The sequence below is a fragment of the Delphinus delphis genome, chromosome 6 (genome assembly GCF_949987515.2).
Source record: "Delphinus delphis chromosome 6, mDelDel1.2, whole genome shotgun sequence".
In the NCBI taxonomy this organism is placed as follows: domain Eukaryota; kingdom Metazoa; phylum Chordata; class Mammalia; order Artiodactyla; family Delphinidae; genus Delphinus; species Delphinus delphis.
In genome coordinates this window covers 22,339,114-22,354,068 of record NC_082688.1, presented here as the reverse complement: position 1 = coordinate 22,354,068, position 14,955 = coordinate 22,339,114, and the positions used below count along the sequence as shown (strand labels likewise).

The 14,955-nt window shown below is 42.1% G+C and overlaps 1 pseudogene; it reads left to right on the top strand.

Moving 5' to 3' along the window:
* Positions 1 to 327: 327 nt before the first annotated feature.
* On the top strand, positions 328 to 14,180 carry LOC132427630 (eukaryotic translation initiation factor 2 subunit 1-like; annotated as a pseudogene).
* Positions 14,181 to 14,955: the final 775 nt, after the last annotated feature.

The following is a 14,955-nucleotide window of genomic DNA, read 5'->3' as shown; positions in this document are numbered from 1 at the left end:
TATACTGTACACCTGTAACTTATATAATATTGTACAGCAACTATACTTCAGTTTTTAAAAATCTTATCAAAATGCAGATTCCCAGTGTCTCACCTTCAGAGAAGCAGAGCTTCCTGGAATGGGGCCCAGAATCTACATTGTTTATAAGCCCCATTGGAAATTCTGGTGTGTATGGTCCTTGTATCACATTTTGGAAATCACTGCTAGCTTCTGACAGAGGAATCTGAGTGTAGACTTTGACGGGGATAGGGAGAGAAAGAAGGGCATGTTAAGGGCCCAGAGTACAGGGGGAGGGAGCAGAAAGAAGTGGTGCAGGCAAAGCACAATATGGAGCTCCTTCATCCTCAGGAACAAGCAGTAAAGATCAAGCTCTGCTGTACCAGGCTACTTCCTGTCCAGCCAACTCCAAGTTGCCCAAGGAGCAGCAGCTTGCCTGACCTGAGCGAGCGCCATCATGGAAGCCCCAGGACAGGGAGACCGGTTAGGCTCTTCATTGCTGCTTCCGAGGGTTCCCAAAGTTTTCCCTTTCCCTTCCTGACCCACCAGATTAAGAATTAGAAGAAACAGAATTTACTCTGGAACCTGAAAGAACACTGTTCAAAACCCCAAATCCATCAATGTACATTGCCCTACAGAAGTGTGTGAACAACCATACGTGGAATCTTTGTAAATCAACTGATATTTTGAATCACTACCCAACATCACTAATAATCAGGGAAATGCAAATCAAAACCATAATGAGCTACCACCTCATACGTCTTAGGATAGCTGTTATCAAAAAGACAAGGAACAAGTATTGGTGAGGATGTGGGGAAAAGGGAACCCTCACACACAGTTAGTGGGAATGTAAATTGGTAAATTTTCCTATGGAAAATAGGAAGGAGGTTCCTCAAACAATTAGAAATAGAACTATCACGCGATCCAGCAATCCCACTGCCGAATATATATATCCAAAGGAAACGAAATCAGTACCTTGAAGAAGTACCTGCATTCCCGTGTTCATTGCAGCATTATTCACAATGACTAAAATATGGAAACAACCTGTGTCCACTGATGAATAAAGAAAGAAAATGTGGTATATATGTGCATACACACACACAACGGAATATTATTCAGCCTTAAAAATGGGAAATCCTACCATGTGAGACAACATGGATAAACCTGGAGGACGTCAGGCGAAGTGATATAAGCCAGACACAGAAAGATGAATACTGTATGATCTATGATCTCACTTTTACATGGAATCTAAAAAAGTCAACTCATAGAAGCAGAGGTTAGAATGGAGATTACCAGGGGCTGGAGGGTGGGAGATATGGAAAGGTGCTGGTCAAAGGGTATAAACTTCCAGTTATAAGATGGGTAAGTTCTGGGGATCTAATGTACAGCATGGTGACTATAGTAAATAATAGCATGTATTCAAAAGTTGCTGAAAGCAAATCTTAAGTGTTCTCACCACGCACACACACACACATACACACACACACGAAGATAACTACATGAGTTGATGTGTTACTTAGCTTGATTGCTGCAATCATTTCACAATGTATCACCTTGTACACCTTAAATATATGTTTTATTCATCAATTATACCTTAATAAAGCTAGAGGAGAAACACTGTAGCAGGGAAAAGGGGCTTGCAATTTAAACGAATCCCCTGATAATTTCTGCATTTCTGACTTTCTTAATAAAGGAGGACGTATTGACTGTTGATAGAGTCATTAGTGGATTAAGTAAGAAAATGCACTTAAAACATTAGGACCGGCCCTTCCCTGGCGGTCCAGTGGTTAAGACTCCGAGCTACCACTGCAGGGGGTGCAGGTTTGAACCCTAGTCGAGAGAACTAAGATCCTGCACGCTGTGCAGCGTAGCCAAAAAAAATTTAAAAATAAAACATTAGCACAGTCCCTGGTACATAGTAATATTCAAAAAATGTTAGATATTATTTTTCCTATGATGATGGAATTTGTATAACCTAGACCTCAGAAGACCTATCTATCCCTTCCCACCTCAGGGTCATAACCAGTCCTGGGAGCCTTAATGGGATTTACGTCTATTATACAAGAGCTTGCAGATGGACACGTTCTTCAGGCAAAGTCACAATCTGTCAGTGACTGACCAAATGCTAACCCCCTAGAGAAGGTCAGAGTGAGCAGAACAGGGAAACCCAGCCCACAGTCTCCACTGGTAAGGAGCAGTTGTGATTCTTTTTCCCTAACAAATCCATTCATAAACCATTTGGTCTCATTCAAGGCAGGTTTACTATGTAAAGACACAGGTTTAAATCTCTTCTAATCCCTCATGGTTATTAGTTCCACTTTACTGATGCGAAACGGTCTAGAAAGTGACAAAGCAACCATTAAGAGCTGGGTCTGTCTGTATCCCTAGCACAGGTTGTAACCACTCTGTACATTCACCTCCCTCGGGAACTATTGTCCCAATAAATGTTCACTTTGTCACACTATCAAAATAAGCAAAGGCAAGTTGTTTGTAAGATGATGCTCAGTCATGCTACATAAGACCTCAACCACTGGAAATGATCCCAAATGACAGAATGTAAGCTCTCTCTCTTAAAAACCAGATTCCATATAAGAAGTTGGAAAGATACTGGCTATTCACATGAGCCTAATTTACCTCGTTTGTGAAGTGACTTTCTTAACGACGAATCGGGATGTCAGGCAGATCCAAAAGACAGTCATTTACCCACTGGAAGCCTCCATGAAGAGTCTGAGCACCTGCTCTACCAGCTGAACTCACCCCTGAGCCCTGCCACCCAGCGTGCCTGGTTGTGGACTCGGCTCCACAGACTTTGCCCCAGTGTGTCCTCTATGAAGGGTACACAGCTACAATGTGATCTGATATATGTTTGCATTGTAAAATGGTCACCACCGTCAAGTTCAGTAACACATCCACCACCTCACATAGTTACCATTGTGTGCGTGCATGTTAGAGTATGTGTGTGTGTGTCTTTATTCCTGTGCTCGGGCTTTCTCTAGTTGTGGCGAGCAGGGGCTACTTTTCGCTGCGGTGCGCGGCCTTCTCACTGCCATGGCTTATCTTCATTGCGGAGCACGGGTTCTAGGTGTGCAGGCTTCAGTAGTTCCTGCATGCAGGCTCAGTAGTTGTGGCTCGCGGGCTCTAGAGCGCAGGCTCAGTAGTTGTGGCGCACGGGCTTAGTTGCTCCGCGGCATGTGGGATCTTCCCACCCCAGGGCCCGAACCCATGTCCCCTGCATTGGCAGGCGGATTCTTAACCACTGCACCATCAGGGAAGTCCCAACAAGACAGTATTTTTAACTACAGTCACCATGAGGTACAGATCCCCAGAACTTATTCACCTTATAACTGGAAGTTCATACCCTTTGACCAGCCTCTCCTCATTTCCCCCACCCCAAGGCCCTGGCAACCACCCTTCTAGTCTCTGCTTCTGCTTCTGGGAGTAGACTTTTTTAGACTCCACATAAGAGTGAGATCACCTTGTCCCTCCCTTCCTTCTTAGTCCAAGGGCTCCATCTGTACTGTCTGGCAGTCCCAGGTTTCAGGTTGGAGGCCCCATTACACTTGCTGTACCAGCGGGTGTTCTCAGATGCCAGGGGCCGACATTTGGTGGGGATCTACATCCAGAGTAGGACCACAAGATGACAGCAGCAGGGCGAGGTAACCCAGCCCACGATTGTCCGGAGCACTTAAGGAAATGAAATCTCAGCAGGATTCCGATTTTCCTCTTAATTAGCTTCCTCCATTCCCTTAGGCGTTTATTCCCTTAGCGGGATCCTACACCATAAACTTTCCTTTGTCCCAGCTCAAGGGTATTAAGTAAACACCTGGCAGCCACTACCAGCAGCTTTAGAGGACTTTATGCAGCCCACACCAGGCCCCCTGGCCTGACAGCTTCTGCTAATGCTAACTGGAGTGCATGGATCACACTTTCAGTCCAGAGGAGAGGATTTCAACAGTGCTGCTCAGCCTGCCTAGACCTCCTGCCACAGGAGTCCTAGAGTCTCCTGCGAAGAGCTTCTGTCATGTGCATTTACTCCTGGCAAGTCTCCCAAAGGGGCAGCAGGTGTTTATTTTATACACATTAAAGGACTTGCTTTCCTGTATCTCTAGGTGTTCTGAGATGGAGAGGTCAAAGGACAAACACAATAAACCCATAACTATAATAACATTAATTCCATTTGAAACAGATTGAAGCAACTCAAATTATGGATCCAATGGAGCCAATGTTAATTCTACAGATAAATGTTATAAATCTAGAAACAAAACAGACTCACAGATATAGAGAACAGACTTGTGGGTGCCAAGGGGGAGGGGAGTGGGGGAGGGATGGATTGGGAGTTTGGGATTAGCAGATGCAAACTATTATATATAGGATGGATAAATAAGATGGTCCTACTGTATAGCATAGGGAGCTATATTCAATACTCTGTGATAAACCATAATGGAAAAGAATATGAAAAAGAATATATAGGGCTTCCCTGGTGGCGCAGTGGTTGAGAGTCCACCTGCCGATGCAGGGGACACGGGTTTGTGTCCTGGTCCGGGAGGATCCCACATGCCACAGAGCGGCTGGGCCCGTGAGCCATGGCCGCTGAGCCTGCGCCTGTGCTGTGCAACGGGAGAGGCCATAGCAGTGAGAGGCCCGCATACCGCAAAAAAAAAAGGATATATATATATATATATATATATATAAAACTGAATCACTTTGCTGTACAGCAGAAATTAACACAACATTGCAAATCAACTATACGTCAATAAAATGTTATAAATCTCATCACCAGGTTAGTTAAAGTCACACATCATGTGAAAATGACACTGACATCTGGTGACCTGGAGGGTCTGATTCTGCCAACAGCTGCTCCCTCTCCTGAACCTTGACGGCTCCATAGGTCTGTCCAGCATGATCACTATGTTACGTTTTTAAAGAAGAAAGTGGCGAAAGTTAAAAGAGAGAAGAGAATTGGGGAGAGAAGGGACATCGTTCTACTTCTATATTAGAAAACCTGAATCTTTATTTCTATGGCTGAATTATGCTTCCAGGTAAAATGCTGCTAGATAATGTCATGCAAAATGTTGCAGTTGAAATGTTTATCTTTGCTTCCTTTAGTTGGATGAAGATAAAAATTCATTCATTTGTTCATTCATTCAACAGGTACTGGGGTTGTAGTTTAGAGAACGAAGGGTTGCTTTATTATTCCACCTAGACAAAGGGACATCCCAGGACTGTTCTGAATAAAATGGGAGGTAAGATCACCCTAATTATTGAGCACTTTCTATATACATTGTGTAAAAACAGAAAATGTCTGGGAGAGGGGGTGGAGGAGCTGTTTTTCATTCCTAAATCCAAAATCAGTGCTAACGCCCACTTGCTCTCAAAATACCTGAAAATTTTGGTGAAACCTATTGGTTCTTTCAAGTAAAATAAAAATATGTGCTCAGGTCATCCAACCACTGTTTTTTCTGGCTTGGAACAATTCTCTCTACCAAATAGGATCCAGGTTCTTCCCTGTATTTTTGAGAAAAGGTTGAATTTGAATAGATAATTCTTTTTTATTTGCATTCATACATGATGAAGAGGTCCCTGAGACCTAATCTTAGCAAAAAAAATTTGTTCTCTTTCGAAAATGAGGAAATCACTGAATCACCACTCAAGGGAACATTACACAGATGGTGAAGATCTATTTTAAATAGCCAAGCAGGACACAGTACAAAAAAATACACATATGTGTGTAAATACAAATATGTATAGATAGATAGGTAGGTGGATATAGTTTTAGAAAGACGAGCATAGTTGGTGTTAACTCATGTTTTCATAGAACAGCATTTAAGGTTTAGAAATAAATTTTGCCCACATTATCGCAGTTGATTCTCACAACAATTGGCTTAGATAGTATCCCTAGCTCCATTTTACAGTCAAGGAAATTAACTACTATACATAGACACAGACTGGCACTTGAAGCTTTTAACTCAGATTCCACTGATCTTCTTACAATAAAACAATAGTTCATTAGAGATGTTTAAGGGATAATGTTTATAAAAAGAGTCCCTATACCTCCATCAGATTTGAAACTTTTCAAAGCACTTTCACATTTGTTTATTCAATATTCTTAAAGGGACTACTATGCCGCGCACACTGACTAGATACCAGAGGCACAGAGGTGAATAAAACTCTCCCTTGTTATAAGGAATTGGACATCTAATGTATAAGACAGATAAGGAAACTGGTCCACTTCAGTAGTTCAGTGAAATGAAGGATGGGCACAATACGCCATGAACCACAGAAAAGAGCACCAAGTCCAAGTTCTGGGGACCAAAGAAAGCATTCCACTGGCGTAATGCCTGCAAGAGAAGTAGGAGTTTGCTTAAGCACATGAGCTCATGACCTCAAGTCGGGAAACATCAGGCTATATTAAAGCAACACAAGTTGTCTGTAAACAGTTGTAGGAAAAGATGTGTTTCAGGATAGAATGTTGGATAAGTAGCCAGGCCCAGGATGAGAGCCTGGAATGCTAGGCTAAGGAAGTTGAAATGAGTCTATAGGTTTAGGATGCCAAGGAAAGGAGAAAGAGGTGAGACAGGAGACAGGGAGACACCTGGGGAAGCAAATGCAATAGGCTTGGCGAAAGATGGCTGGGATCTAAATTTAAGAGGAGGAGGAGGAAAGCATAACCAGGAAATATTTAAGATGTAGAGTCAGTAGGATGAGGGGTGAGAAGAAAGCAAGTGTAACTCTGAGTTCTTTAAGTAAGTTTCATGAACCAGGATGGGGCATATAGAAGATGAGCAGCATTTCTGAGGGACCCCAGTAAGCTCACTTTTTTGGGAGTTTGGGATTAGCAGATGCAAACTATTATATATAGAATGGATAAACAACAAGTTCCTACTGTATAGTACAGGGAACTATCTTCAATATCCCGTAATAAATCATAATGGAAAGTAATATGAAAAAGAATGTATATATATGTATAACTGAATCACTTTGCTGTACAGCAGAAATTTAATACAACAGTATAAGCCAACTATACTTCAATAAAATAAATTTTTAGAAAGAAATTCACTTTTGTACATATTGAGTATAAGTGCCCTATAGAGCAGTGAAGTGGCAAGACCTAGAGAGAACTGGCAATCAACTCCTGAAGCTCAGGGGAAAATTCTAGGTGGTAGATACAGATTTGAGACTCCAGTGTGAGGCCAAAGGTGAAGCAAAAAAAAAAGGCCATTCATTGGACAGGGGAACAGAAGAATACTTCAGGTGGGGAGACGGGAAAGGATTTTTAAATAGTAGAAGGCTGTTATCCTGTTTTGTTTTATTACAGAGCTAATTAGTTGGAAATATGTGTTTTAATCAAACAATATGTAGAAAAAAAATTCCCCCTCACCTTGTTTTATTAGGAAATATACGTGTACCTCCACAGTCTTTTCCCTTATTAAATGGACTTTGAATCATATATACTGAAAAACAAGATTAAAGGAAGCTTTTCCTCCATGATGTCAAATTGATGAATGTGCGGTGACCTTTCATAGAGGGAGTTGCACTAGGGAGAAGGGGACATAGTTCTAGAAGCCCCAGAGCACTGACCTCCAGTGTTTCTGCCAGTTCCAGCACCATTTCATTCAGCCTCTCCACGTACTCGTATCTAAACAAATACTTTCAACCTCCACCCACCCATGTTCTCATCCCTTTCAAATATCAGATGTAGAGGTCCCCACGGCCAGTAATAATGCCAAAGAATGACTGAAATCTCTCTCTAGTCCTGGGAAACAGGCCATGTAATAAGAAAGAGGGAGGTAACTTCGCTAAGTGTCCCACAGTGAAGTCACTTTTGGCTCCGTTCTGATTGTCCAAATGGCCTGAGCAACTGGATCCCATCATCTCAAGAAACGGCTTCCTACAGTGTGAATATGGCTCTGACCTTTGTGACCTTGGATCATACTGTGGGCTGAATTGTCCCCTACCCTAAATTCATATGTTGAAGTCCTAACCCCCAGAACCTCAGAATATAATTAAATTTGGAGATATGGTCTTTAAAGGGTGATTAAGTTAATGAGGTCTTTTGGGTGGATCATAATCCAATATGACTGGTGTCCTTATAAGAAGAGGAGATTTGGACACAGATGCACAGAGAAGGCCAAGTAAGGGCACAGCAGGAAGGCAGCCATCTGCAAGCCAGGGAGAGAGGCCTCAGCAGAAAACCAAACCTGCTGCTACCTTGATCTTGGACTTCCAGCCTTCAGAACTGTGAGAAAATATATTTCTGTTGTTTAAGCCACCTAGTCTGTGGTACTTTATTATGCAGCCCTAGCAAACCAATACAGGCACTTATTAAACATGGCATAAAATATGTGCCAGGGATTTCCCAAAATGAAGTTAAATGGAAAAAAAATCAGGCTTGTTTTGCAATTGAGGGTATTGATGACACATAACTGTATTTTGTAAAATCTTTTCATCTATTTACACATTCTATAGAAGTCTAACCATCCAGGAGAGAAGCTAGTGTGTGGTTATTTGAATTTTATATCGTCTTTGCTACAGAATTCACTGATGAGTAGGGTTGCATGAAATTACATTCATTCTATGGCTCAGATGTTGTACCACAAGATACAGTGAACTGCTTTAGACAGATTGTATTGAGTTGATTCTGCAAAACTCTTAATATTTGAAACACAAAACTCTAAATATCATATAATATTTCCAAAGCAGAAAGAAAAAAGTGTGGATAGTATCTCTGCTTGTGTACCAAGTTATATTTTCCCCTCACTTTTCCCTGTTTGATTTGTCACCAAGTCTTCTGAAATAGCCCTCACATCTGTCTTCCCACCCAGACTGACTGTCACTGCCTTCATTCAAATCCTTATAATTTCTGGCACATCCTATTAGCCACTGAACTAAACCTTTCAAAGGGAATGAACTGCTGTTGGTGGGGATGTAAATTGGTGCGGCCACTATGGAAAATGGTATGGAGGTTCCTCAAAAAGCTAAAAAAAAATGTTTTCATATGATCCAGCAATCCCACTCCTGGGCATATACCCAGACAAAACTACAATTCAAAAAGATACATGTACTCCTATGTTCATAGCAGCACTATTTCCAATAGCCAAGTCATGGAAGCAACCTAAATGTTTGTCGACAGATGAATGGATAAAGAAGATGTGAGATAGATCTATATCTATATCTATATACATATACATATACAACGGAATATTACTCAGCCATAAAAAAGAATGAAATAATGCCATTTGCAGCAACACGGATGGACCTAGAGATTATCATACCAAGCAAAGTAAGTCAGAAAGAGAAAGACAAATACCATATGATATCACATATATGGGAAGCAGCTGAATTGCATGGGGAGATCAGCTTGGTGCTTTGCGACCATCTAGAGGATGGGATAGGGAGGGAGACACAAGAGGGAGGGGGATATGGGGATATATTTATACATATAGCTGATTCACTTTGTTATACAGCAGAAACTAACACAACATTGTAAAGCAATTCTACCAATAAAGATGTTAAAAAATAATAAAATAAAAATAAAATACAATACAAATGAACATATCTACGAAACAGAAACAGACTCACAGAGAGAACAGACTTGTGGCTGCTAAGGGGGAGGGGGTGGGGAAGGAAAGGATTGGAAGTTTGGGATTAGAAGAGGCAAACTAATATATATAGGATGGATAAACAACAAGGTCCTATTGTATAGCACAGGGAACTATATTCAATAGCCTGTGATAAACCATAATGTAAAAGTATATGAAAAAGAATATATATATGTATAACTGAGCCACTTTGCTGTACAGTAGAAATTAACACATTGTAAATCAATTATACTTCAATAAAATTTTTAAAAATACATTTTTAATTAATTTTTTTTAAGGGAGTGAAATGTTGGGGAATGGTTAAGGAGCACAGTCACTTGAGTTAGAGTCCCAGCTCCACCTAAATGTGTGACCTGACCCAAATCTAAGCCTCAACTATTCATGATTAAAATAGAGGTAATTAGTAGCAGTACTCTCCTCACAGCTCTGTTAGAAAATTAAGTGAAATAAGTAGAAAGCATGTGGCATAGTACATAGTAAAATACTCAGAAAATATGGGGTGTACTATGATTAATCTTTTAGAATCCATCACCCTACAACGTTTTGTCATGCTCTCTTATGCAGAATTTCTTTATGCAGAAATTCCAAGATTTTCCCATGCTGAGATTTCTTGTCATCTATAATATGAAAACAATAGGCCTGCTGAATGTTCTGTTTCAGACAGCACAGGCTTCTCCTGCCCAAGTCTCCTCAGTGAAGGGCCCCACGCTCCCTGTTTGAAAATCCCGGTCCTAACTGACATTTCCCAAGTCCCCACTAAAATCCCTTCTCCATAATACCCTCTGCTCCAACTTCTTTTTCCAAAGCACCAAACTCATCTTAACAATCCTTCAGTGGTCTATTCTGGTTCAGGAGATGAAGCCCAAACGCTGTGACATGGCCCACAGCACCTTGGTCAAATGCCTCAGCCTCCAAATTCTCATCTCCAGCCATGAGGCCCAGCCCACAGCCTGGCAAATGGCAGGAGCTCAGCAAATGTTTGTTTGCTGAGAAGAGAACCTGAAAAACTCACACCACAGGCCCGAAGGCTTGCTTCTCCTCCATCTGCATCCGTGTGTTGTGTTGTTTCCTCCGGGGGCTGCCATAACAAATGACCACAGATTGGTTCTCTCACAGATCTGAGGCCCAAAAGTCTGAAATAAAGGTGCTGGCAGAGCCATGCTCCCTCTACAAATTCTATGGAAGGATCCTTCCTGCATCTTTCAGCTTCTGGTGGCTCCTGGTGCTCCTGGGCTTGTGGCTGCATCACTCTCATCTCTGCATCCATCTTCACGTGGCCTTCTTCCCTGTGTCTGTTCTGTGTTTGTGTGTCAAATTTCCCTCTCTTTCTCTTATAAGGACACTAGTCATTGGACCCAGGACCCACTCTAATATCATTTTGAGCTCCTGAACATAATATCAATAATATCTGCAAAGCCCCTAGCTCCAATAAAGTCACATTTGCAAGTACCTGGGGTTAAGAGTTGGACATATCTTTTTGAGGAACATGATTCAACCCACTACAACTTTCAAGGGTTAGGGAGGTCGAGGAGGGAGGTGTGACTGGAACACAGAGAGCTCTGACCATGTTCAGGAAGGAAATGGGATGTTCATTTGCAGTTCAGAGATCAAAGCTATCTGGGTACTAAGTATGCCATCTGGCAAGATCTCCTGAACCAGCCCAGGGTAGCAGGGGAGCAATGTTTTCTGCCCAGCTGTTTTGTTTCAGATCCACATGTTAATGGTATGGGTTTTTGCTTTGGAACTGTGGAAGACTATTTATTAATAAGGCAAATTAGAGGAAAGAAAAAAATCACATAAATCCCTACATTCTCACATCTTTTTTCCCCATATTTAGGTTTTAGTTTGGGTTTTTTATAATAGGTAATTTAAAATTAAACCTGCACATAACTTAGAGTTTATAAGGTTTGTTATAAAAAGGAAAATAGATCACAAAACAAAAATAGCAATTCATAGCTCCCTTCCATCTCCTGCTAGTCAAAGACAACCACTCTCAAATCTTTCAGCTGATTCTTTAAGCATCTACTTCCATATATTCAGTACCAGGCTTATAGTAATTGCTCTTGCTTTGTCAGCTTCAGATGTTGTTTATCAGCCGGCTGGTGCCTTGGCCTAGATGGCTCTTCATGTCTCCCCCACTTCCACCATCACCACCACCACTACCACACACACAGCACGCACACACTCACCCACGCACACATACACACACAATCACACACTTCCTATTGCCTTGTACTTTTGACATGCTTGTATATTAATTTTAGTTAGATCAAGAGTCAGTGTTTACATTATCCACAGTTGAGGCCAGAAGTATGCTGTTTTTTGCTTTGTTTTCTAGATATTTATCACTAATACATTTTCAAATTTTTCTGCATTGTCTAAATCTCCTCTCAATATTCTATTAATGCTTCTTTTGGAGCCCTGACTTGTTTTCACCGGTTCAGTTGTTTCCTGTGCCTGCCACACACCTGCCGTCCTGGGCTCTCCCCTGGCCCTCACCTGGAGGATTCCCTTCATCCCTGTCTCCCACGGGATCTCCTGTTTCCCAGGCCCCCATCTTCCGTTTCATTTGTTTACCCTCGTTGTGATGGAGCACTTCCTCCAGTATCTTCCTAAGAAAGGATGTCAATTCCTAGAGACCCTGAAGTTCTGAAAATATCTTCAGTCTATTTCATATTTAATTGATGTGCTGACTGGGAATAAAATTCTAAGTCAAAAATAATTCTTTCAGAATTTGTAAGAAATTGCTCCACTGATTTCTAACTTTCTCAGTTGCTACTGAAAAATCCACAATCATTCTCTGCCAACATCTTCTCCCAACCACCCACCTCTACCTCCAAGCTTATAAGATGTTCTCTTTGTCCCCATGGTTCTGTCATTCCATGAGGATGTAAGGACCAGCCAGAAGCAGGAAACCAACCGTACTCCCAGATGGACATTGTTAAGACTTTTAAATAAAGGAACTAGTTACATAGGCCATGATGAAAAGAACCAGGGATTTGCAGACACTTTGGGACCAGCAAGTACAGAAAGCTCTCAGCACTCTTTGATGTGAGGGGCCAGGAAAGAAGAAAGAAATATCTGTAACAGATTCTGTCGCGTGCAGCAGCTCTAGACAAAGGATTGCCCAAGGGAACTGTAGCAACAGCAAGAGTAGCCACTTTTAGGACTATGTATAATCTTGTCATAGCTGGGGTCGTCTGGTCGTGATGACAGAAAAACCACATTTTTGTCCTCACTCACGTAATCTCCCCAGTGGCTGCTTGGTGCTTGCTGGCTGTATACTGGCCTCTGGCTTATCAGATACTCCTTCCTATATTTATATATAACAAAGGCTTTCTTTTTGCTGAGGAACAGGGTGTGCATTAGCTGTGGACACAGGAAGGAGATCAGTTGGTAGAACCTAGTCCTTGCAATTTAGTTGGAGAGTCCAGCTGTCCAGCAGGGATGAAGTACAGCTCTTGGGCCGCTCCCCCAGGGCCCTGCACAAAGGCCAGTTTGGGCAGGAAAGAAATAGACAATGGGATGCTGAGGAGAGTCCACGGCTGCTGTGGGCGGATCAAGTGTGATCTCTCTGATTGAAGAGCGTGGCGCGGGACGCCAGTGGGGAATTCAACACACATACCTCACAATGCCGGTCTAATTTGTAGATTTTATCAGCACAAATTTCCTGAAGTGGAAGATGTAGTGATGGCGAAGGTAAGGTCCATTGCTGAAATGGGAGCTTATGTCAGCTTGCTGGAATACAACAACATCGAAAGCATGATTCTTCTGAGTGAGTTGTCCAGAAGGCGTATCCGTTATATAAACAAGCTCATCCGAATTGGCAGGAATGAATGGGTGGTTGTCATTAGAGTGGACAAAGAAAAAGGATGGACTGATTTTTCAAACAGAAGAGTTTCTCCGAGGAAGCAATCAAATGATCAAATGTGAAGATAAATTTACCAAATCCACAACTGTTTACAGCATTCTTCGTCATGTTGCTGAGGTCTTAGAATACACCAAGGACGAACAGCTGGAAAGCCTGTTCCAGGGGACTGCTTGAGTCTTCCATGACAAGTACAAGAGACCCGGATACGGCGCCTATGATGCATTTAAGCACGCAGTCTCAGACCCATCTATTTTGGATAGCTTAGATTTGAATGGAGATGAACAGGAAGTACTCATTAACAATATTAATAGGTGTTTAACCCCACAAGCTGTCAAAATTCGAGCAGACAGTGAAGTGGCTTGTTATGGTTATGAAGGCATCAATGCTGTAAAAGCAGCCCTGAGAGCAGGTCTGAATTGTTCTACAGAAACCATGCCCTCAAGATTAATCTAATAGTTCCTCCTCGGTATGTAATGACTACAGCCACCCTGGAAGGAACAGAAGGCCTCTCTGTCCTCAACCAAGCTATGGCTGTCATAAAAGAAAAGACTGAGGAAAAGAGGGGCGTCTTCAGTGTTCAAGTGGAGCCCAACGTGGTGACAGATACAGATGAGACTGAACTTGCAAGGCAGCTGGATAGGCTAGAGAGAGAAAACGCAGAAGTGGATGGAGACTGTAATGCGGAAGAAATGGAAACCAAAGCCGAAGGTTAACTTTGTGGGCAACAGAGTCCAGTTTAAGGAACACAAAGCAGTCTTCCTGGCTGTTAACCCTAGACTTGAAAGTTTTCCAGTATTGAAAGATTCAAAGTTGAGTAGTTTTTATTTCGAAGTATTTAAATGTTCCGACAGACCAAAATGTGAAATGCCCTCCTAAATGTCAGCTGTTTTCACACAGGAGCTCTAACATCTTGAGCATTTTTTCAGGGAGTGGCCTAATTTCACTAGAGACAAATCTTTAAGAACAGTCATAAAACGGGGCGTGTGATTTCCATTTCTGATGTCTCCAGATTGGCGCCCCTCTGTAGTTCAGTGCCTCCACGAGCCTTACCAGGGGCACCCAAAGCAAATGGTCCTAACCTTTCTATATAAAATGTATCAAGCAAACATTAAATAAATTTCTGGGATATTTAAAAAAAAAAGAAAGAAAGAAATAGACAATGGGACTTGTATCTGGAAGGCCTTAAAGGCTCTTCTAAGTAGGACACAAATGGGCAGGCCATGAAGGAAAACATCCTTCCAAGGACCCAGGATAGGCCAAGGTAAGTCCTGATAGAGCGTCCGCAAGCCCCTATAGAAAGATCTTGGTATGAGCTAAAGAAAGGTACCCCTTATATGGAGACAAGAGAAAAAGATGCCCTCTCTGGGCAGATCTAGCCCTGTGGGAATACCGTTTGGTGAGCAGAACAGGGCTGGGTGCCAGTCCCCATTCACTCCTGGGGTCAGGTGCCTTTGTCAAATAGGCAAATTTATAATTACGTAAAGTGGC